This window comes from Balaenoptera physalus, assembly GCF_965194825.1.
Source record: "Balaenoptera physalus genome assembly, chromosome: 13".
NCBI classification, from domain to species: domain Eukaryota; kingdom Metazoa; phylum Chordata; class Mammalia; order Artiodactyla; family Balaenopteridae; genus Balaenoptera; species Balaenoptera physalus.
Window position 1 is genome coordinate 44,586,524 of NC_138892.1, and position 26,620 is coordinate 44,613,143.

Consider the following 26,620-nt stretch of genomic DNA (forward strand, 5'->3'; position numbering starts at 1 on the left):
AAAAATCACAAAAGAGGTTAAAAGTGCCATGAAACTTCACTATGGTTAATGGTAAATGGACTCTCTCTCATCAATATCTTTCTGTCTCATCTATTGAATGATTATTATGTTGGATTAATAATTCAATGATTATGTCTTCAGTTAGTTTGGTTTCATAATAAGAAAGTTCACCAGTAAGTTGTCATGGATAATCATCCTGAAATTATTTGTTTAAATATTCAGCCTGATAGTCTACATGACTCATTTATAACATAGAATTAGTAAGTGGCCTTTCCAAGATTCAGTATTTATAATAGATGAGATTGTTCTGGTATGAAACAACTTCTCATAAGTAGGTTAATCATTTAAACTAAACCACAGCATCCTACAGTGACTTTTCCTCTCTAAACGTCTATGATTGTAAATCAGGCTAAATCATAGTATATGCTATAATTTATATATCTTCTGAGAACTACTAGGATCCTGAATCCTTAACCAATTTTCTGTCTTAGCCAAAGCCCATGTGGTAAGATATGCAGAGGGTACAGGACAGACAATTGTGCAAAGCTTTGACCTCAGACTCCCTTGTAGAACATATAGTCATGGTGACTTGGGTGGGATGATTTTTGAGTCAGAATTATTTCTTTGGTGTTTGTGGCCCGAAGCCTTGACTACAACAATAATGAAAATCACTCCTTGCTCTATTTATTTATGCTTATATCTATGTGCATCTTTTCACAGTTTTTCGTTGTTGTTGTTGCCTCCAAAACCTTTAGCATATTGTTTTTTGGTTTTTTGTTTTTTACTTTAACTACTCGATTTTTTTCTTTTTTTTACAGAGGTGAGACTCACCTGATTTGTTTATTGATGACTGTTACCAGGTAATTGCATAATTTTCTTCTTGTCAAAATATATCACATTTTAAAAAATATCCCATTACATGTCAATAAATGTTCACAAAATTACTTCAATATTTTGTCTTCTTTATTTCTCAATAAATGATTAATTTTTCCAAAATAAAATTTCTTATTTCAGATTTAGAATTAATTTAGATTTAGTCCACTTTATATAGAAGAAAAATCACTATTATTTTACAGATTAAGTAACTGAAATTTTAAAAAATGAAATAAGTTTTCCAATGATATTTACCTAGCTAATGGCAAAGAAAAAAATTATTTTAAAACTAGGCTGCATGTTGGCCATAACATTGAATGGAGACATATTTAAGGCAAATGTTATGTTCCTTGGTCTCTAGGGGGATGCCAAATCCTGATACCACCAAAAGAACTGTATCATTTGTTCTGGTTTTATTTACAGTTTAAATCTCTGCTTGATTTGTTCTTCATTTGTGAAATCTGGATTTGTTTAAGTGCATCTGAACATTTTCATAGCTTAGCTGCCAAGTAGATATCTGTTCAGGATCAACCACATATCAACTATCTAGCAGCTGTGAATTAAGCTGACCTTAGGGTTAGAATCAGATTTCCCTAGTACTCATGCTTTCCAGATGGTTATTTAGCAAACTGGGACATTTCTTGGTCCCTAGGAAATAAAGAATGTTTCTAACTACTATCAAACCTATTTTGGAATTGTGAGCTCTTGATAAAATTTCATTTTGGCTCTTTGTTCTATTACTTAACATATCAGTTTTCACAGTCCTTCAGAGTTACAGAATAAATTCTTTGCTAAATAGAATAAATGGTTTTTTTTTTTCTTTCATTTCTGCACTCAATTATCAGTCAGTGTTCTCATAGGACTCTGATCTAGTGAAAAAAATTATTAGTCTCTAGAGCCAAAGAAAACATGTGACTGAATTGCAATTAAATGCTTGATGTTGCAAACTAGAAATGTACAGGAAGAACTGGGGGATCAAAGTACAATATTTCTTGAAATTAAATTGTCTGCATTAATAAACATCGTTGTATAACAATAATTAAAATGACCCTTTTTATTAACAATTCTAACAAATACTCCTCTGCCCCTTCTATGTGCTAGCCCTATTTAAGAAATAGCATTGCTCAATAAACATGGAGGCAATGGTTACCTGTAAAGTTCGTGTTTATTTACAAATCTCAATCTCCAAACAATAGTCTCCTTCCTCTCTGTCATATTTCTCAAAGAGACCATATCTATATTACCATACACTTCGCATGAATCATACAGGCTTGATAATTTCTCAACTTTCTAATGTCCAGACAACAATCCACAAAATGTACCTGTCATCTTAGAGATAAGCATGATGGACATAGAGAGAGGAGATAAAATATAGTAAAGATTTAATTTTAAATACAAATTTTTTTCTTCAGCAATATTATTTTATGATGGTCATTAAACTGAATCAATGTGTTTTATATAGTTCTTTTTAAATTTTAAACTCTTCATTTTTCACTGTATTATTTTTGAATTTTACAAGAACCAGAGATGTACACAGCACATAAATAATGATATTTCCATTTTACATGTAGTATTAGCAAATTTATACAGTGCCTAATATGTTTCTGTTTAGTATGTGTTTAGTATTTGCCTGTACAAAGTGTGCTATGTTGATAAATTCATTTAGTCTTTAAAACTTCAACTCTGAGGAAGTTCTATTATTAGCCCCCTTCACATTTAATAAGGAAACCAAGGCATAGAGAGTAGGTAACCTCTCAACATCCCACAGCTAGCATGGTAGAACCAGAATACAACCTAGGTAAACTGACTCCATAGATGTCCACTGTAACCTTTGCATTGTACTGACTCTCACATCACAAAGTAAGGATATTAAGGCCTCATGAAAGTGTGATTTTTTATCACACTGCTATATAAGCAGTAATAATGAGCTCTTGTCTCCTGATTCTCATTAGGAAAGACTACAAAGCTTAATAAGCATATTGCAAAGTTCTTAATAAAAATCAGTCAGTGTTTTTCTCAAATCCAAAGAAGCGTCTTAATTTCTAGATGGGTATCATTCTTTTGATCAAGGAAATGCCATTCAGGAAATTGGGACCTAAACAGCAAATTTTTGCAATGGTAGAGTATGCATTTGTGGATACATGATATGTATGAGTAAAACCACAAAAGCTAAACCCTAGTTAAAAGGACTGAATTGATTCATTTTTTAACAAAGATTTACTGAATTCCTACTTATACCAAGCATGCTTCTTTGCGTTACACTATGTCAGCAGACAAAAGATCCTGCCTTTGTGTAGTCTACAGACAAGCAAATGGAGGGATATAAAAAAAGGAAAATAAAACAAAACCACAGAAAATAAGGAAATTGTAAGGCAGTAGGGATTATAGAAAAAAGAAAATGTCAAGTATGGTAACAAGGAGTCTGAAATTCAACATGGCTGATGGTAATGGAATGGCTATAGTTTTTATCAGGGTGTTCAGATTTGGTCTGACAGTTGAGCGAAAATTGTAAAGAGGTGAGAAAAGCAGTCATGCAATTTTCTAGGGGAACAACATTGAGAAAATAGGAACAACTTACTAAAACCAGTGGTGATAACTGGCATATTCAAGAAATACCAGAATGACCAGCAGAACCAGTTAAGTAATTTATGTAAAATTAAAATGTTAAAAATATTAAGAGTTTAAAGATGGTGACAAGGGAGAATTAAAGTGTGGGGTCCATTTGAGCAAGGAGCCCTATATGATGACATAGGTTGCATGCCCATGAAGCTGGCACTGTGTGGCCAAGTGACTGACTAGGGAGATGAGATAAGAAAAATGAAGAGAGGCCAGATCTTGTAGTATTGTACAATTAAGGCCATGGAGACAGCTTTTGCTTTTACTCTGAGTGAAGTGGGGAGCTACTAAATGGTTTTGAGTAAAAGAACAATATGTTTTGATTTATAGTTTTAAAATGACCTCTTCTGCTGCTGTTTTGAGAATGGAATGTAGATTAGCCAGGGTAGAGGCAGGGAAAAGTTGCATTAATAACTAATAATTGTTTGGGTTGGATAATAATGCTTTAAGAAACTAGATATTTCTTTGCAATAAACTTAATAGCTCTAACATATGTGTAAGTGTGAATGTATATATAGTGGTATGAATGTATATTAAGAAGACTGGTTCAGATTAAAAGAGAACCTTTTGGTTTTAGGTAAATTGATTGTAAGAGATAAAAATAAAGTTAATTATGGAAGAGGGTTAAATATTTGAAGGGAGAGCATTATATTCAGGGTAAACTTCCAGATATGGAAATCTCATATTAGATTTTAGTTGCGTCTGTAGTCTGAATATACATTTTAAAATATCTAATAAATGAGAGCATATGAGTTGTCATTGGAAGTAATTGTAAACTCAAGATAATCATATACGGAAAGATTTTTGGAGATTATATCCTGTGAAAAAAGGTGTGTGTGACTCTTAAAGGTATTGCTGAGCATTAACACTTGCCTTAGCTCTTACTTCATGAATGCTAAATGATACCTTTGTAATAACAATTTGATTATGCTAGTTTCAGAGTTAAACTAAGCACTTTTGAGTATATGTATACATTCTGGGATTTTAAAATTTAGATTTACAGAAAGTCAAATGTTAAAATGCCGAAAACATAAACAATTCCTCCTTTAAATATTTTTGGCAATTTTATATGCATTAGATGTTGAAATTCTATTATTATAAAGTGATAAAAAGTCCAGAGTTAATTACAGTAAACAAATATTCACATAAAATTCGAAGAGTTTATTACTTTCAAAAGCAATAAAAAGATGGCTACATACAAAGAATCTACCATCTCTGAGAATTTACTATCAAAAATAGGTCAGGTTGGGATTCTGGAAAGATGGATGCAATGGATGGTTGGTGAATCTCCTCCAATCTCTTAATTTAAAATAACTAACCAACTACCCAACCAACCAACCAAACCAAAACACACACACACAAACACACACACACACACACACAACCAGATTAGGATAGCAAAATCAAAAGCCCCATGGAAAATATCTATATAAAATCAAGTGACAAAATGGTTTCAGGAACTCAAAAATACGTGTGTGGAGTCAAATCTACAAGACCCATGGGAAATCAGAAACTGCAGGAGGGAAAGTAGAGAGAAAGCACTGAGCTCTTATAGCCCTGGGACCTGAGGAATCCACAAGTCACCATAGATATTCACTGCCAAGCATCCCAGTTCAAACTGAGAAGAGCATCCGAAACTGAGAGGGAATTTTCAGGACTAAGTCTATGAGTGACTGAAAAGATGCTGTTAGAAGAAAGGGCTGAAGCAGTCTGAGCCCTGTGAAATCTAAGAAACCAAAGTTTACATCAGGATAAGACCCTACATTGAGGAGAAAGTATTGAAGTATGATCAAAATGAGCAGGACAAAGATAGAAGGTGCAGAAAAAAAAGGAGAGAGGTATCTCCAAAATGCATGTGAACATGTTTGATCATCTTATGAAAATAATGGAGAAAAAATCTCTAGAGTGATAGATGTAGCACCATATGAAGGCCCAAAATTACTGTCTAAAAAAATACAGGAACACTAATCTCACTTAAAAATGAGCAACCGATAAATATTTTTGGTTGAATTCCATAGAGATTAGTACAGAGAAATAAAAGAATAAAAAGCAGAGTAACGTCCCTAAAAAAGTGAAGGTGTAACAGAAAGACCTGCACACAAAATAATTTTTTAATATAACCTAATATTTCAAATTGAGTTAAAATTAATACAAAAGTAATAGAAGCTCTGAAAGAACAGCTTAAATCAGAAATAGAATAAAATAAAAAATATGCTTGAGAAAATATATGAAAGGTATATGAGAGGAAATAATTAGAAAATTTTTAGAAAGTCATCTCAGAAATAAAGACTGAATTGGAAGAAACAGAAATAATCATGAATAATGCCATAAGAAATATAAAATGTAGAAAATTGACATTTAAAATTTTTAAATGAATGTAGAAATAAATCAAATGGATTTGAGAAAAGTCATTAGATACAGAAGATAGGCCAAGATAATCCAACATAGCTAAAAATAAGAACCACCAAAAAGAAAACCAAGCAATAGAGCAGAAATAAAAATTTTAAAAGTCATTGAAAAAAAAACTACTGGAAACTTAGTATTGCACTATTACAGTTCATAAATGAGAAAATCAACACAGAATGACCCATACATTTATATATCCTAACAAACGTATTGGCTTTGAGTAAAATGAAAAAGAAAAAGAAAAGAACTTTGGGCATTTAGGCAGACAGTTTATATAATGTATAAGGGAAAGAAAATCAGTTTGTCATCAGACTTTTTGACAATACTTAATACTGTCATACAATTAAATAACATATTTAAGATATGTAAGCAAGAAAAATTAAGCCAGTGTCTCATATTCACTCAAACTGGCCAGAGATAACTATTAGAACCATATAAAACTCAGTAAGAGTTTTTTTCTATAAGTTCTCTTTTAGGAATATAGTAGATGCATAATTACCTACAATTAATTAAGAGGCTATTCATATATTTTAATAGGTAATGGTTTTATCAAATTTTTTTATAGTATTTGGATTTCTTGATACATTTAAATAGTACTTTAAGACAGGGCTATCTCAGTGAAATAAACATGTCATTTGTAACTATTTAAGGTTTTAATAAAAATATTAGATGTCTTTCTAAAATGTGCAAGAGAGTAGATATTTATTCAATAAATATTTAATTATGTGAAGTTTTTTGGAAAATCATTGTTCCTAAGAGCCTGGGGCAGTAGTGGAATAAATAATTTAACATGGTTAAAATAGAAAGGAGGTAAATTTTAGTCTGTTACAATTACCTAGGTAGAAGATAATTGTGGCAGTGTTCCTGGAACCTCTGATATACATGGAGAAGAATTAAATTATTTTAAAGAAAGAATTAGTAGGATTCAGTGACATAAAGAACATAAAAAGATTTTTAAAAAGAAAAATATATCAAATATGACCAAGTTTTCTAGAAAAGGAATCTAGAAAATCATCTGAAAAAAACTTGTTGACAGAATTGGGTTAGCTGGAAAGCAAATGTATGTTGGAGGATGATATGGAGGAGTTAAATTTTGCATATAGTGAGTTTGAGGTGACGATCAACAAAACTTTTTGCATATACATGTAACAAGTTCAGACTATAGATATAAATGTGGGGTTATTTTTAGAGAAATAAAAGATGATAATGTAAAATTAGGCAAGGCTTCCAAAAGACTAAATGAAGAAAACAAAGCAGATTTCTAAAACGAAGTAACTTCCTATATTTTTAGCCAACTGCATTTTTTTTCTAGCAGTAAGGATTTGCTGAAAGATGGGGTGATGTTAGAGGATATAGATTTGAAATATGTCTTAGATTACTAAGTGTCTAAGTAAGTCGTTCTTAACAAATCAAATTTTCATCAACGGTGCTGCAGGCATATCATATGAACGCCCAGGTCTCAATTATATTTTAACTTCTCAGTTTACAATAAAGTTATAATGGGATTGTCAGATGGGGAGGAGGGAAATGCATCCAAGTATGTACACTTCTTTATCTTTGTATGTAGAACTAAAATACTAGATAGATAGATATATAGATAGATAGATTTTTTTATTTCAGCATTGTCTATTTCATAAGAAAAAGTAAGACAACAGCCCAAGGCTGTGTCAAACCAATGTCAAAACAAACTGATATATTCAGTATAAGAACAGCAAAGTTGTATGCTTATTTTAAATAATTATACTTGAATTTTCATATTTTCTCTTAGGCAGATTTCTAATGAGCTAAAACACCTAGTTAATAGTATAAAAAATTTAAATATAGTATAAAAGTTTATCTTATTAATTTCTCTGCACATGTCAAACTTTGCAGTATTTACACATATTGTGCTAGGTGGGTTCCATGCTCAAATTTTTTGATTATTTGAAATATTCAGTCATATTATATGACAGCCTGTTTTCTGAATCTATGAGCAACTGAGTTTTAGTTCTGACAATATTATCATCAGTTGGAATGTTTCTATTTTTAAAAAAGTGAATCATATTACTTAAGAATGTAATCAAAAAGTAGATTTCAAAGTTCCATTCTAAAGGGAGGAAGTCCATAAAGTTTTACAGTTACACAGGCCGCAATGTAAACTGTAAAATCTCCCTTTCCATACTCAAATTGAAACAGTATTTACCAAAATATTAGAAAGACATGAGCTATCATTTGGTGTAATAAAAGGAAATATGAGGAAAATTAACTGTTAACTTCCTCCCAGAGAAAAGAACATGACTTGGATAAATCAATTCCATCTATCTATCTATCTATCTATCTATCTATCTATCTATCTATCTATCTATCTATCTATCTATCTATCATCATCTATCTAAAAGTCTATCTGTATCTAACTACCTATGTAAATAATATATCATGTCCACAAACTTTATAAATTTCTATAAGAGCATACATGTAACTTTTTTCTCTTTACTTTGAAATTATTTTATCTATAATAGTGAGACTGTTTTTTAATAAAATAACCAGCCTCAGGACTTCCCTGGTGGTGCAGTGGTTAAGAATCCGCCTGCCAATGCAGGGGACACGGGTTCTAGGCCTGGTCTGGGAAGATCCCACATGCCACGGAGCAACTAAGCCCATGCACTACAACTACTGAGCCTGCGGTCTAGAGCCTGTGAGCCACATCTACTGAGCCCATGCACCACAACTACTGAAGCCCGTGCGCCTAGAGCCTGTGCTCCGCAACGAGAAGCCATTGCAAGGAGAAGCCCACACACCGCAATGAAGAGTAGCCCCCGCTCGCCACAGCTAGAGGAAGCCCGTATGCAGCAATGAAGACCCAATGCAGCCAAAAATAAATAAATAAAATACATAAATTTATTAAAAATAAATAAATAAATAAATAAAATAACCAGCTTCAAAGGTATCTTGAACTAACATGCCAGATAAAATATTATTTTAATAATTCTCTAAAATCTCAGCTCCTATATACATGAGAATATGTACAGAATTATAATTTTTATCATGTACATGTGGCCTCCTCTTTGTCAATGGATTCTTTGCTCATAACTAGGGCTTAAATTTCAAGAGAGCAAGAATGTGAAGGCAGTGAAGGGTGGTAAGAAGCATTGTGTTCACTCATTTAGGTGGTATATTGAGGAGCAGTTGGAAGCTGGGAACTCCTAGCGATGTAAATACCTAGAAATACGTATAGTTTTCTAAACAATTCTCCATCCTTTTAGTTACTCTTTTTCTGTTCTTCCACATAGACCAGGATTTTTGTGTTCATAATTTTCCATTTTGGGTGAATCAGACTCAAGAGAGACCTGTTAATATAAGACTAAGTTTCATTAATAGATGAGATAAAGAGAGAGACACTGTGGAGAACTGGGTTTTTCAAGATCCAACTAAGTGTTAACATTATATATGAGGGTCTAAAGTTGTAAGATCTGCAGATTCCTCGATAGAAATAGGAAGTCGGAATTTTTAAATAAAATAAGCAGTTTTAAAACATTAATTGTTAAAATCAAAGAGAATATTTTAAGAAGCATAATTCACTCATTTATGAATATATATGTATATTTTGCATCTGTATTACAATTTCCACCTACCATCTTAATAGGTTTTTCTCTTACTTTGAAGCAAGACCTTGAGAGCCAGGAATTTTTATTGCTATATATAAAAGGAAAAGCAAATATAGCTAAAGAGGCATTTTCCTGTTTTTGACCATGATGGTATAAGTAGTACTGAAATATTAGCCCTCTCAAGGTTAACACCTATAATTTTTGTTTATCTGAAAATGTCTTCTGATGGAATTCATATATGAAGAATGTTTTCACTGACTATACAATTGTGGTTTGACATTTTTTTCCTTTCCATGCTGCAAAAATGTCACGACAGCATCGTAAACAAATACACATAACATAAGATATTAAAGTTGTTTAGGTTGAAGAAATTGAATTGCAGGAAGGAATAAAAAGCACTGAAAATGATCACTATATGGTAAATATAAAATACTTTATACTTTTCTTCTCTTAATTTTTTCTCTTAATTTAGTCTTTCAAACAATAATTATAACAACGTATTGAGGATTTCACAATGTGTATAGGGATATATATAATAAAAATTACACATTGGAATGGGGGTAAAAGGAATTATATGGTTCATTTGCAGTCTTTTTCATTTTATGTGACGTGGTAAAATATAAACTCTAACAGTCAATGATAAGTTTAAAATGCATATTACTGATATAATCCCTAGATAAGCCGTGATATCCAAGAGAAAGCAGGAAAGGGGAAAAAAGATGAGAAAAATTGGAAAAAAAAACATTTAAAAACAATAGAAATAAACTGAACCATATTAATAACTAAAAATAAAATCAAAGTAAAATAAATGTCTAAAAAGTCCTGTATTTACTTAAAGATATTGAATTTGTAATTAAAAGTTCTCCAACCAAGATAACACTGGCCCATGTGAATTAACTCTAAACATTTTGAAACATTATAGAAGAAATAAAATCTTACAAGAATTCCTTCAGAAAATGGGGAAGGAAACACTTTCCAGCTCCTTTTCTGAGGCCAGTACAATGCTCAGTGTTAAAACTGATCAAGATAATAAAAGAAGTAAAATTACAAGCCCAGGTGCCTCATAAATATAAATACAAAAATCCTAAGGAGAATATTAGCATACCAAATCAGTAACATTTAAACTAAATTATATATCATGACCAAGTGGGTTTTCCCCCAGGAAAGGTAGTTTAACATTGAAAAATCAAACAAAGTAATTCACCAAAATAAAGGAGAAAAGAAAATGATCATTTCAATAGATACAGAAAAGCATTTGACAAATTCAACATTAATTCATAATATAAACTGTCAACAGAGGAAAAAATGTTCTTTATCTGATAAAGAGCATCTATAAAAAAACCCATAGCTAATATACTTATTAGTGAAATTGAATATTTCAAATGTCCTAAACTTGGGAACAAAGCAGGAATGTCTTTACTACCATTTGTAGTCAACATGTCAACATTGTAATGGGTGTCCTTGACTTCACTGAAGCAAGAAAAAAAAAAAATAAAAGATTAAAGACTGGAAGAGAAGTAGCAAAATTGTCCCTAATTTCTGACATAATTTTTTTTGTGTGTGGAAACTTCTACAAAATTCATTAAACCACTACTAACACCTACATGCAAATTAGCATGGTTGAATGATAGAAGGTAATTAGACAACAATCAATTGCAATTCTATATATTAGTTTCCAACAATGAGAACATTAGAATTTTAAAAAAAGGGCCACTTGAAAACCATATAAAATAAGATAATATTTAGGAAGAAACAACAGATTGCATGTCCTCTACATCAAACACAATGAAACTGTTGAAAGAAATTAATGGACTAAATAAAGTGCTACACATGTTCAGGAATGGGAAGATAAGATATGTAAAGATGTCAATTCCATACAAATCAATTTATAGACTTAGTGCAATCTTTTCCCACAGTGGTTTTATTGAGATATAATTCACATATAATAAAATCCATCCTTAAAAGTGTAGAATTCTGCAGTCCTAACTCTAGGAGGTGGTAACCATCCACAAAATGTAATTTTAGAACATCTTTTTCACCTCAAAATGAAACCCTATACCCAATAACAGCCATACCCTTCCAACCACGTGCCCCTGGAAACTCATAATTTACTTTCTGTCCCTATGTATTTTCTTATTCTTGACATTTCCTATAAATGCAATCATACAATATGTGGTTCTTTGTAAATGCCTTCTTTCACTTTGCAAACATTTCAAAGTAAATGCACGTTGTACTACGTATAAGTGCTCTGTTCTTTTTCATTGCTAAATAGTATCCAATTGTATGGGTATACCACATTTTTTTTCATCAGGTGATGGATATTTAGGCGGTTCCATTTTTTAGCTATAATGAATAATACTACTTTGAAGATTCATTTTTTGTGGGAATATATATTTTCATTTCTCTTCAAAATATATGTAGAATTTAGAATTGCTGGGTCATTTGGAAACTCTACATTTAACATTCTGAGGAACTGTTAGAATGTCTTCCAATGTGGCTGCACCATTTAACATCCCAACCAAATAAACCTACCTAAGGAGACAAAACACTGTAGGCGGAAAATTATAAGACTCTGATGAAAGAAATTATACAAATGATACAAATAGATGGAGAGATATACCATGTTCTTGGATTGGAAGAATCAACATTGTGAAAATGACTCTACTACCTAAAGCAATCTACAGATTCAATGCAATCCCTATCAAACTACCACTGGCATTTTTCACAGAACTAGAACAAAAAATTTCACAATTTGTATGGAAACACAAAAGACCCTGAAGAGCCAAAGCAATCTTGAGAAAGAAAAACAGAGCTGGAGGAATCAGGCTCCCTGACTTCAAACTATACTACAAAGCTACAGTAATCAAGACAGTATGGTACTGGCACAAAAAAAGAAATATAGATCAATGGAACAGGATAGAAAGCCCAGAGATAAACCCACGCACATACGGTCACCTTATCTTTGATAAAGGAGGCAAGAATACACAGTGGAGAAAAGACAGCCTCTTCAATAAGTGGCGCTGGGAAAACTGTACAGCTACATGTAAAAGAATGAAATTAGAACACTCCCTAACACCATACACAAAAATAAACTCAAAATGGATTAAAGACCTAAATGTAAAGCCAGACACTATAAAACTTTTAGAGGAAAACATAGGCAGAACACTCTATGACATAAATCACAGCAAGATCCTTTTTGACCCACCTCCTAGAGAAATGGAAATAAAAACAAAAATAAACAAATGGGACCTAATGAAACTTCAAAGCTTTTGCACAGCAAAGGAAACCATAAACAAGACGAAAAGACAACCCTCAGAATGGGAGAAAATATTTGCAAATGAAGCAACTGACAAAGGATTAATCTCCAAAACATACAAGGAACTCATGCAGCTCAATATCAAAAAAACAAACAACCCAATCCACAAATCGGCAGAAGACCTAAATAGACATTTCTCCAAAGAAGATATACAGATTGCCAACAAACACATGAAGAATGCTCAACATCATTAATCATTAGAGAAATGCAAATCAAAACTACAATGAGGTATCACCTCACACCGATCAGAATGGCCATCATCAAAAAATCTACAAACAATAAATGCTGGAGAGGGTGTGGAGAAAAGGGAACCCTCTTGCACTGTTGGTGGGAACGTAAATTGATACAGCCATTAGGGAGAACAGTATGGAGGTTTCTTAAAAAGCTAAAAATAGAACTACCATACAACCCAGCAATCCCACTACTGGCATATACCCTGAGAAAACCATAATTCAAAAAGAGTCATGTACCAAAATGTTCATTGCAGCTCCATTTATAATAGCCAGGACATGGAAGCAACCTAAGTGTCCATCAACAGATGAACGGATAAAGAAGATGTGGCACATATATGCAATGGAATATTACTCAGCCATAAAAGAGGAACGAAACTGAGTTATTTGTAGTGAGGTGGATGGACCTAGACACTGTCATACAGAGTGAAGTAAGTCAGAAAGAGAAAAACAAATACCGTATGCTAACACATATATATGGAATCTAAAAAAAATGGTCAGAAGAACCCAGGGGCAAGACAGGAATAAAGAGGCAGACCTACTACAGCTCGGACTTGAGGATATGGGGAGGGGGAAGGGTAAGCTGGGACAAAGTGAGAGAGTGGAATGGACATATATACACTAGCAAACGTAAAATAGATAGCTAGTGGGAAGCAGCCACATAGCACAGAGAGATCAGCTCGGTGATTTGTGACTACCTAGAGGGGTGGGATAGGGAGGGTGGGAGGGAGGGAGATGCAAGAAGGAAGAGATATGGGGACATATGTATATGTATAACTGATTCACTTTGTTATAAAGCAGAAACTAACACACCATTGTAAAGCAATTATACTACGATAAAGATGTTAAAAAATCCCAACCAGCAGGGAATGAAGCTTCAATTTTTTCTACCTCCTCATGAATATTTATTATTATCTGCAATTTTATTTTAGCAACCTAATGCATGTGAAATAGCATCTTTTTGCAGTTAAACTTTTCATTTCCCTAATGACTTATGATGTTTAGAATCTTTTTGTGTACTTATTGGCCATATATATATATATCCTTTTTGGAGAAATGTCTATTAAAATACTTTGTCAATTTTTAAAATTGGATTATTTTTAATTGTTGAATTGTAAAGGTTTTTATACATTCTGGATACCAATCGCTCATCAGGCACATAGATTGAAAATACTTTTTTTCTATTCTGTGTATTGTCTTTTTATTTTCTTGATGTGTGTTTTGAAGCAAAAACATTTTAATTTTGATGTTAATTTATCTTTTTGTTATTGTTGCCTGTGCTTTTTGTTGTCATAGCTAGAAACCCATTACCTAATGTAAGTGCGTTAAGATTTATGCCTATGTTTTCTTCTAAGAGTTTAATAGTTTTAGCTATTACATTTAGTTCTATAATACATTTTATGATATTTTTAATATGGTATGACTAGCGTCCAGCTTTATTCTTTTGTATATGGCTACTCAATTTTCTTAGCACCAGTAAAATTCCTTTCCTCCATAGTGAAAAACTTGGCTCTAATTATCCTCAATATATTCAATTTGCTCAATAATAGAATATACAGAAAGAATTTTCAGATTTCTTAACCCATGTTCCTGCAATAAACAGTTTCACTAGAGTTCAATATTTTTTTAGGTACAATTTATATATGGTAAAATGTACATATCTTAAGGATACAATTCTGTGAAGTTTTATAAATACATACTCTCATGAAACCTACATACATATCTAAATAAAGAATATTTTCATCACCTCAGAATGTTCCCTAAGATCCTAGACTTTGAATACTAAAAGGCAATATCTGTTATAAATAACGGAGAAGGAGGAGGGAAAGACCAGAAGGAAAAGAAGACCAGATTAAAGCAGTATAAGTCCAGATCTCAGTTTCTAAATACCAATCTCTACTAAAAGGAACAAAATTTCTCTAGAGGACGGCTGATTTCTATGCTAGGACAGGGGAATAAAAGTTGAGCCAGGGACCCCATGTTGTGTCAAAAAGAAACGAAGTATCAAGAATCATGGAGACTTGTCAGGAATTAGTGTGACAAGGTTCACAATGGCTAAATCTGGAACAACTTGAGCACCAAAATAAATATTTACTGAATTGCATCTTATTAAATGAAAGAAAAATCACTTAGACCACAATGACATAAAAAAATAAATGAATACATAAATGAATAAATACAGAGAAGGGAAAGCATTTCCTCCCAAAACAATGACCAAAAAAAATCAAATACAAGGAATAAAGGAGTTAGAAAATTATTAGTAGGTACTAAAAATAAAAGGTAAAATTTGAGGAGAATACTTCCAGTTTTACCTCTGACATGTAGAAAGCTTGAAAGTAGTCATTTTCATCTTTACAACAAAAATACTTGGATAAACTGAAAGTCAGTTTTTCTTGGACCTATCAGAAAACAGACATGGCTGGAATACTACTACCCCCAAATGTGGAGAGACAGTCAAGTCCAAAGTGACACAGCTAACTAAGATCTGCTTAATTGTATCAGAAGCCATAAATTGGTAGAAATGGGATTTTTGGTAAATTGCTGGAGGCTCAGTGGGCATGAATGTGAGAGTGAGGAATTCCTGGAGGCTGGAGTTTTAAGAGGGACCCATCACATTAATTTGATTTATGTACAGGAACCACACTAGATTCTTACAAAGAGTATCCAAGAAAAATCCCCTCCTGACTGTGGCTGGGGTGGGGGGGAAGAGTAATTACTGAAATAAACCCAGAATCTTCTCCACAACAAGGTCTACTGTCTAAAAGTGGAGATGTAATCAGAAGACTATAGAATTCCCTCTTTCCCCTGCTTACTACCACCACAACAGGGCTCTAGTGTAATAACAGTGGATTACAGATAGAAAAGCAGCAAGACCTTAATTCTCTCTGATGAAGAGTACTTAGGGAAGCCCCAAATCAACAGAAGAGATGTAACATGGACAAAAACATAATTTGAAGCTTCTGGCATCTATAGGTACAGCAAGTATTAATGGAGCCCACTACTAACGAGATGAACATAGATCCTCACATAACAGACCAATTTACCTCAGTTCCTATCAATTGATACATGTTTGCCTTTCAAGAGAAAATTACAAGTTATGCCAAAACACAATAAAAAAAAAGGCAGGCTGAGGAGACAAAGAAATCATCAGAAGCAGAATCAAACATTACACAGACTTTGGAATTGCTAGATAGATAATTTAAAATAACTATGATTAATTTATTGAGTTCTAATGAAAAAAGTAAACATGTAAGACAAATGAAGAAAGTCAGCAGAGAAAGGAAAAAAAAATAAGAACCCACGTAAAACACTAGAAGTCAAATACAACAAAACAACAAAATAAGTAAAATAAAAAATGCTTATGATGTTATGATGTACTTTACTAAACTTAACATGGCAGATTGGTAAGCTTGTGGCTAGGTCAGTGAAAACTCATGAAACAGAAATGCAAAGGGAAAACACAATGGAAAAAAAAAAAGAACATCCAAGAACTGAGAACCATGGGGTAGTTTCAGACTGTGTAACACATATATAATTGGATTACCAGGAAGGAAAGAAAAACAGAAAAGAGTAGAAAAAAATAGTTGAAGTAATAATGGACAAGAACTTTAAAAAATTAATGACAGATACCAAATCACAAACCCAGGAGGCCCGGAGAACACCAAGAAGGAAAATACGAGCCCCCAGGTATGTCCTCAGCTGAAAAAAAATCGAGGCTTACCTTGTTCAAATGGAAGAAAAACGAAGACAGAGAAAATCTTAAATGAAGCCAGAGATGGGAGAAACTTTATATATAGAGGAAGACAGATAAAAATGATAGCAGACTAGCAAGAAGAGAGTGGAGTCAAATATTTTAAGTATTGAAAGAAAAACAAACAAATACAAACATAAAATGTTTTATCTACCATTAAGTGTGTCTACCAACAAATGGGAAAAATATAAAAAACTGGAGCATCTGAGTAAAAAGTATGTGGGAATTCCTCATTATTTTTGTACCTTTTGGAAGTTTAAAATTATATCAAGTAATTCAAAACTAAATCAATATAAAGAGTCATCTCCAAATAAATCCATCTTTCCAACTCATGACCCCATAGAATTAGACAAAAAGGAATGTAGAGAACTAATTTTTTTTGGCAGATTCCCCCAAAGTAAGGAATATGAACATGTATGTGAAACAATAGTGCACAGTAAAGGCACTGCTGACGTGAGAAGTACCTTGGCTAGAATTATGGCAACGTGGAAAAGAGGTTTACTTTTGGGGTTTGCTTGACTACTGTACCTATCTTTTCTTGCCACCAACACTTCTGATATTAGAGCCATACCCCAGAATACTGTAAGAACAAAATGAGAAAGTAGTGCTACATTTAAAATTCAGATATAGGCATACCTCATTTTATTGTGCTTTGAAGATACTTCACTTTTACAAATTGAAGGTTTGTGGCAGTCCTGCATCAAGAAAGCCTATCAGCACCATTTTCCCAACAGCATTTGTTCTCCTTGTGTCTCTGTGTCAACATTTTGGTAATTTGCACAATATTTCGAAGTTTTTCATTATTATTATATTTGTTATGGTGATCTGTGATCAGTGATCTTTGATGTTCCTACTACAACTTGCTGAAGGTTAGCATTTTTTAACAATAAACTATTTTTTAATTAAGGTATGTACTTTTTTTTAGATATAATGCTCTTGCACACTTAATAGTCTACAGAATAGTATAAACATGCAATTTATATGCACTGGGAAACCAAAAAATTTGTGTGACTCACTTTATTATGATATTCACTTTATTGTCATGGTCTGGAACTGAACCCACAATATCTCTCAGTTAAGCCCAATTCTATTCTGACAAAAGGGGGGAAAAAGAGGAGAAAAATGTGAGGTATTAGTATGGAAGTTGGGAAAGTTCTCTGACTACTAGGTCACTCAGAATAACAAGAGGCACTATTACAGGGTAAACTTTCATATTTGAGCAATAGTGTTAATATGTTTACATTGACCAAGAAATGAGATTAATTTACAAAAAGAGTAAGTATTTAACTTAAAAGTAAACTGTAAATTATACTATCACATTTATTTTATATAACTTTTTATTTTTATATATGGTCAAAATCCAAGTAATAAGAGTGATTTTCAGGCAAAAATAAGTTTTAAACTTGTAAAAATTTTTAAAAAGTTTGCATAAAGGAAGTTCATGTAAGTGACAATTTCTATTTTCTTCTCATTTTGTAACTGGTTATATAATCAGAAAACCTGTTGATGTGAGCCAAAGGAACAGTTTATTCATACAATATAAATTATTTCTGAGTCACTCCATGCTTCTTCCTCTGCCATCCCTATTAGAGATAATTGGTATAATTCATGTATTCCTGGGAATCCTATGAGCCTACAAGTAACACTGCAATTATGACTTCAAATTTTCAAAAACCTTTATCAAATCTGAAAATCTCCCCCTATTCTGTACTTGATTCTAACTACAGATTGATTGCCTTTGTCATGATCTCAAAGGAGAATACAATCAATTGAAGGAATATGATTAGTCTGTTAATTAACGATATTTTTGTCAATTTAATGATTTTCACATGTATAGTTAATCAAGAATATAAATTGAAAATATCAAAATCTCTCAAAGATATCAAGAATACTCTCTATACAGAAAGCTGGGTTGCTGTTTGTTTATGAAGTGGTAGTGCACCAATCCATATGAATGTACCTATAATTTTTCCCTCAAGAAATCTCTATACTGGACTGTGAACTAAAAGGTGTGATATTTTTATTCATCTTTGTATTTACAGCATTTAGCATATTGTCTGACAAAGTATATCTTGTGGACAAAATAATGGAAGGAAAGAAAGAAGGAAAGAAGTAAGAGACAGAGGAAGGAAAGTGGTTGAGTGGGAGGGTGGGTCTTCTGAGGACAGGTAAAATCAATCTCATTTTTGAGGTAGTATTTTCGATATGAATAGCATAAATATTCCCAGGAATACTTGGTCAGTAGAATCTTTAATTCAGGGTAAAACCAAGAACCATGTGATCTTGAGCCTTCTTCATACATAAGGTAATTTGAAGAGCAAAATCCTTTGTTTTTGCAGTTTAATATTAATTTAAAGAAACTTTGTGCTAAGAAAGATCTAGGAGCTTCAGGAAGTGTGGAACAAGAGGGGCTCCCATTGTTTTCTTTTTCAGAATTTTCTTGGATTTTCTTGGGAGGCAGTCAAATATGAAGGTCAAGAGTGTGAGTTTGGAAACCAGACAAATTTCATCCATTCCTAGACATTTGTCACTGTAAGTTAAAGTTTTAATGTCACTGCTTCAACATGGATAAAATGGAATTAATCCATATTCACATTCAAATCATCATTGGATTGTCAAGCTTTTAAAATTTTTGCTAATCTATTTGGTGTGTCAGGATGTCCCCTTGAGATTTCCATTTGCATTTACCTGAAGTCAATGACAAGAAGCATCTTTTCATTTATTATTGGCCATTTAAGTTTCATCTTTTATGAACTTCCCATTGAGGTCTTTTGCTTCTTTTTCATCTAGTTGTTTTCTCTATTTCAAATCAAATTGATTTTCTGCTTTTTTTTTCTTTTTTTTGAAATTCTAGAATTGATCACTTTTGCTCAATTATTTTAAAACTTTGTTGAAATTTTGGTTTTTCTTAGATAAAAATTAGTATTAGTTACTTTAAAAGTACCATTATTACAAATATTTTAATTGTTACTTGAGTTCTAAATGGTGTCTAGTTTCCATAATAATTTCTTTATTAACATATATAATATTTTAAAAGTTTTAAGTATTTTGAAATACAGTCTTTTAAACTGTCTTAAAGATCTGAGTTTCTAACCTATATCTTTTTCCTTCTCTCTGAAGAATTTTTAACATTTCTCACAGGTAGGCCCACTGGCAACAAATTCCATCAACTTTTGTTTGTATGAGAAAGTCCTTATTTCTCCTTCACTTTTGAAGGGTACAAAATTCTAAGTTGGTGGTCTTTTTCTCTCAACACTCAAATATTTCACTCTTCTTTCTTCATGCTTGCATGGTTTCTGAGGAAGGGTTAGATGTAATTCTTCTCTTTGTTCCTCTGTAAGTAAGGGCTTTGTTTGGTTTTGTTTTATCTTTCTAGCTTCTTTCAATTTTTTTTTATGTTTGATTTTCTGTAAGTTAAATATAATATGCCTAATTTGCAAATCAAATGACTATTTTTTGGCATTTATTCTGGTAGGTGTTTTCTGAGCCTTCTGGAACTATGATTTGGTTTCTGACATTAATTTGGGGAAATGTTCAGTCATTGTTGCTTCACATATTCCTTATATTCCTTTCTTTCTTCTCCTTTAATATTCCCATTTTACATATGTTACACCTTTTGTAACTGTCCCAGGGATCCTGGATATTCTGTGCCATTTTTTTTTTCTGTTTTTTCTTTTTTTCTTTGCTTTTCTGTTTTGAGTGTTTGCATTGACATATCCTCCAGCTCAGAGATTTTTTTTTTCTTAGCCAGGTCCAATCTAGTATTAAGTCCATTTAAAGGCATTCTTCATTTCTGTTATAGCTTTTTTTTTCTTTTAAATCTCTAGCATTTCTTTTTAATTTTTTTCTTAGAATTTCCATCTCTCCTTATATTGCCCATCTGTTCTTGCATAGTGTTTCTTTTACTCATTAGAGCCTTTAGCATATTAATCATAGTTGTTTTAAACTCCCAATCTGATAATTCCAACATCCTTGCCATATCTGGTTCTGAGCCTTGCTGTGTCTATTCAAATTGTGTTTTTGCCTTTTGGCATGCCTTGAAATTTTTTTCTTGATAGCTGGACATGAGGTACTGGGTGAAAGGAACTATAGTAAATTGTGGTGGTAAGATGTTGGGGGAGGGGATTTTCCTGTAGTCCTATGACTAGGTCTCAGTCTTTTAGTGATCCTGTGCCACTGGACTGTGAACTTCACAAATACTTCTCAGTCCCCTCCTCACCCCATCCCACTTGGGTGGGATGGGATGGCTAGAAGTGTCTGGAGTTGGGTATTTACCTTCTCCCCATGAATGCTAGAGTTGGCTAGAATTGGATATTTCCCTTCCTCTAGGTCAGTTAGACTATTTACAACAAACAAACAAATGAAAACACTGGGTTAATCTCTGGTAAAATATTTTAAGATAGTTATTTTTCCCTCCTCTGGCTGGAATCATGATGGGATTTTTGTCTGATATTCACTGTGAGAACCATGTCTAGCATTTAGAGGCAAAACACAAAATTGTGGGGGGCACTCCATGAGCAGTTTCCTCTAGAGTTTTTTTTTTTTTTTTTAACAGAAAGCCTTATTTCTTTTTTTTTTTTTTTTTAATTAATTAATTAATTTATTTTTGGCTGTGTTGGGTCTTCATTTCTGTGTGAGGGCTTTCTCTAGTTGCGGCAAGTGGGGGCCACTCTTCATCGCGGTGCGCAGGCCTCTCACTATCGCGGCCTCTCTTGTTACGGAGCACAGGCTCCAGACGCGCAGGCTCAGTACTTGTGGCTCACGGACCTAGCTGCTCCGCGGCATGTGGGATCTTCCCAGACCAGGGCTCGAACCCGTGTCCCCTGCATTGGCAGGCAGACTCTCAACCACTGCGCCACCAGGGAAGCCCTCCTCTAGAGTTTTTAACTCTCAGAGTTGTCCACATTGAGCCTCCAACTATCTGTCAGTTACAGTTTAGGTTTTCCTACACCAGCCCTGGTTCCCTTGAGGTTTCTGCTCATGAGTTTGTGCTCCAGTACATTGTGATTCCCTGCATTCACCTTTCTCTCCAGTTTTGGGGGCAGTGATTTCACTTCAGTCAGATCTAAGAGTTATGTTCTTTTAATGTATAAAAAATATAATTATTATTTTAATAAACACTATATGTAAAAACATATAATGTATCACACTTTGTTACCACTGTGTACACTTTATTATGTATTTTATGCATATATGTACTTCTAATACATATGCATATACATAATTCTAATTAAAATTTTATGTAATTCTAATGAATATCAGAAAATATAACTCATATTTTAATCTAACAACATTCTATCTAATCTGTTAATCATGTTAGTCATATCACAATACACAAACCTCTTGGCATCCATAAAAATATCAATTATTCACCTAATAGCTTTGATACTTTTTTGCCTTTGATAACTTCAAATTTTAGAATTCTACATGGAATATAGATTTCTTTGAAAATTGAAGAGAAAATGAAAACAAAAAAGAGGGAATAAATTTTTGGTGTTTTGCAAGCCCCAGGAATCCCTAAGGTAATATTAGTTAAGATATTATATATTGTATTCACTCTGTTACCAATTTTTGCTTAATGTTTTTAATAGGTCTATATTATTTAATAATAGATAATAACTTTTACTTAAGTCCTCCTATGACTCTATTTCTACATACATAAAGAGATATATGCAATTAAATTTTATTTTGTATGTGACAGTCATTGCTTCAAAATATAGTATAATTAAGAAACATTTTCTCCTTTTTTTCTTTTTTTTAAATAGTATATTTTTCCAGTCCCAATCCACAACCACCTAGCCCTTTACTTGCCATTGTATACATATTACAAAGATACAGCAGAATTTTGTGTGTTTCTGATTTTAAGTCTCTCCCCAAATAAATGTACATTCCCAAATAGTGATAAGAAATGAGAAACTTGTATCTCTCACCTTAAGTTTGCCATATCATTTATTTTCACCCTCTCATGATGAAGTGGTCATCTTAGACCTTGATACATTTTTCTCTTTGAAGGTAAACTGTCTCTTTATGAATTATTCTTTCAGTAGAATACATGTATATACACTTAATTATTCCTGTTTCTCAGTCTTTGATCATAATCTATGAAAGAGGAAAAACTTAGAGTACCTGAAAGTGGTGTTGTATTGCAAGTTAATTTTCTAAAACAGAATAGTCTCCCCTTAGACACAGCACATTCCTCTTCTTCTGCTCTAGATTATTTTGGGAAATGCCTGGCTGATTTCTTTTATCACCACAGTTTCCACTCTTTTCTATATATTTAATGTGTGACAGGTAAGATTGGAAAGATGGAAAATATCAGCCTGAGGAATGGCTAGACATCTTAGAAAGACAAAAGCATTATAAAAATTTTAAATGACACAGAGATGAGTCGGGGGTAAAAAAAATAGAGATTAGAAAATCTGACATTATTTTTAGGTGTGATAATTGTTGGCTATCAGTATTAATTGAAGATAAATATCATGCTAGAATGAAAACTAAATGCATTCTGTAAACTAACATGGATAAACTGCAAAGCTCAAGTCAATTACCATCAATTTAAATGTAGTTTTACCCTTTCTATTTCGTATGCCTTCAGTTCAAAGAACTCAAGATTACCTTTGGAGCTCACAGAAAGTACTTTGTTATGAGGCATAGGTAACACTACTGGACTACATTACATAATATGTTATGTATCCAAGATTCTTTTCTAAATGTATGATTTTATTTTAGTGTAATTCTTATCTCCTATTGATGGCAAACAAATAATAAACCTCAAAATACGCCTATCAAGTAAATAAGCTACAATTACTTAGGTAGTGTTTGTTTATAATTAAAAAGATTAATCTTTTAATTCCTTCCAGTGTGACAGTTTGACAGCAAGCTATTGAAAATCTGATGTTAAGTGTAGCTGATCCAGCTTTAAATAAATTCAACACAATTCACTTTGAGCATAATTTGAACAAAGGTTACTTGTCTCATGATTGAAACAAAAGCAGTATGAGTTAACAACTCTCTACTCCTAATCCCTGAATATTGTTCTGCTTTGTAAAGCCTGGAGAGGAAAGAAAGATTTATGGGAGATAATCTGTATTTTTCAAAAGACATCATGTGTCACATTAATATTTAAGACATTTTCAAATGATTTTTTTTTTCTTTCAATTAAATTTTATTAACTGCCCCATATATACAAAATACAATCTCAATTCTGAGGATAAGAAATGAACAAATTTTGGTCCATAGTCTCAAGGAACTAAGAGACTAGTAGAGAATGAGTAATCACAGTGTAATTTAGTAAATGCTGAAAGGTCATGAATGCAAGATAGGGGAGGGGCAAAAAGTTCCCAAGTTGACCTGGGTATAGTTGGGGTTGCTGGAAAAAAGATGTCACAAGAGATCATTACAGAACACATATCGGATATAGCATATTATCATGAACTACAACTATTTGGTTTTGGATCATTTATGTTTTTAAGGGCTAAAAAATATTTAAGATAATCTCTTTGTCACTCCTTTTCATTTGATTTCATGTGTTGTGTTCCTAATGCTTTTAGGGATAAACAAATTACGCCAGTAGTTACACAAAACATAAAAACAGTGCATAAAAATCACCCTCTATCCTTTCTTTTCCACAGTGAAGCTATTCAGTATGTGACATGCTAATATTAGGAAAGCCATATATCAATAAAGCGTCCCTCAAAGGGTTATTACTAATTGATTGGTTACACTTCATTTTCCCATTCATGAATACAGAAAGTTCAGCATAAACATTACAGTTTGTTTATTTCAGCGTTGTAAAAAGTCTTCCTTTGGCAGTGTATGTAGCAGAGGAAAGACTGTTTTTTAAACTTTTTAGATTTTATGCTCAGTTTTGCTGAATAATATTTTTTTCAGTGAATTAATTTCCTAAGAACTAATTGAAGCAATGGAGATATTTTGGATAACGTCTTTACTTCCCTGATTACATACTTTTTATATAAGTAAATTGCTTATAAATACAAGGAATTTCTATTTCCAAGACCATAATAAAAACTAAAGTAATTTTTACTGTTAGGTAAAGTAAGATATTAATCTATATTGGACTTTTTCAAACTAAGTCAATAAAGGCTTATTAATTAGTGTATGTCCATACATTGTGTAGACTTCTGCCTTTGAAGATTAACTAGTATCTTTTATCTAATAAATGTCCCTAAATTAAAAGGAAATTGTTTTCCTTGAGATTATTTATTCAGTGTGGTTACTTGTAATTTGGACGTTAGGAAAATGGAGAGCCTTGTTGACATGGATTCTGAGGCACAGTCAGAACTTGTTTTGGGAGTGGGGACAGGAGCAGGATTGCTGTAATTAAGGAGCAGTATCATTGACTCAAGAAAGGAGAGAGGTACCTATTGTGCCATATATTTACATTTCTGTGCTGAAGTGATGTACAACTTAAATTCTGTGATAGGCTGGATTATCATGATTTCAGCAAGTCCCTTGAGCCTTCTTTTCCAGTAGGCACGTTTGCTCTCTAGCACTAATATAGTCAATAGCAATTAGTAAATGTCTTCAAATGTTTGGCTCAATTGTCCCGCCTGTATAAAAAGAAACATGAATTCTGCTATTCAAATGATAACTAAAATTACTCAGATAATTGTTCTTTATCCATATAATTTTCATTTTTTATTTTTTTCTCACATTTGGGATTATTTAACTGGTACTAGTTAAAAATTATAGATAACATTTAAACTGAAAATGCCTTTGGATTCTTTTCTCATAATTATGTTGTGTGTCTATTTGTCATTTACCAAGGTAAGTATATACTGGTAGTTCTTAAGCTTTATTGTGCACATTGATTACCTGGGAGGTTGTTATAAATGACTAATTCTTGTGCCTCATCCATAATTACTATTAGACTCACAAGGTATAGTCTAGGAATTTGCTTTGTAATAAGTTCCATAGGAAATTCCAATTCACATTTTTGGGAGATTACACGAGGCTGGTTACTAAAATCACCCCATTTTGTACTTTTAGTTGCAGTCTACCCATTTAGAAGTTTCATAAGTCACACAAAGAAAAAATATTTTCAGCATGAATCATCTTGTGCCTTAGTTTAAGGATTTTAAATTTAAATCTTGGTCCTCTCTGATTGTGAACCCAGTAAGCTACCATCACTTCCATCCGTCTATTTTTCTAGCTAACATCTGTGTGAAAATCTTCTTCCCACACTAGCAGCCTGTATGCCAGCCAGTCACAGAACGACCAAGTTTGGAATGCTATTCTTATATAATTGCTGCCTGTGGAACATGGTACTGCTGTGCGGGATGCTAGTTCATTAGTTATGAGTTAGAGTGGAACTTGAGCATTAAAACAAGAAACTCTTCATTTCCTTCGGTTCAGCTTGAGTCTCCTCCACTCTCCTTGTATAGGAGGCTGAGTCCAATCAAAAAATCAGGTGAGCATACCCACCCAGAGCGTATTCACTCACTAGCAGCAGGTCATCTCCTTTTCTTCCTCCAACGTAGCTCCATGGGACTGCCAGCTGCAGAGCAAATGTAGTTCAGCCCCCTTGCATAGAAGAACTGATTTCTATGAAGTGGGAAATTGATGAAGAGTGTGTGATTCTAGTCAATTTCCCTCACGATGGGTAAGAAGTGCCTGGGTACAGGCTGGTGTGGCACTTCCAGAGCAGCTGCTGCTCTTTCCCTGAGCTTAGTAAAGATGCAGAAAGGAAAATGGAGCAGATAAAAAACAGGGAGGCAAATGTGCAAACCTATCTTATTTTCTATCTTTTCACACTAAGAATTTCCTATATTTTCTCACTGATTAAGTTATTAAAAGATTTGCATGTAGTCACAGTTTTACCTAA

General features: G+C 32.9%; 1 long non-coding RNA gene across 1 annotated transcript; it reads left to right on the top strand.

The window, feature by feature from the left end:
* Positions 1-218: 218 nt before the first annotated feature.
* On the top strand, positions 219-26,620 carry LOC309640441. The gene is made up of 2 exons (XR_014252222.1): positions 219-21,296; positions 21,644-26,620. It is a non-coding gene; the product is annotated as an uncharacterized lncRNA (long non-coding RNA).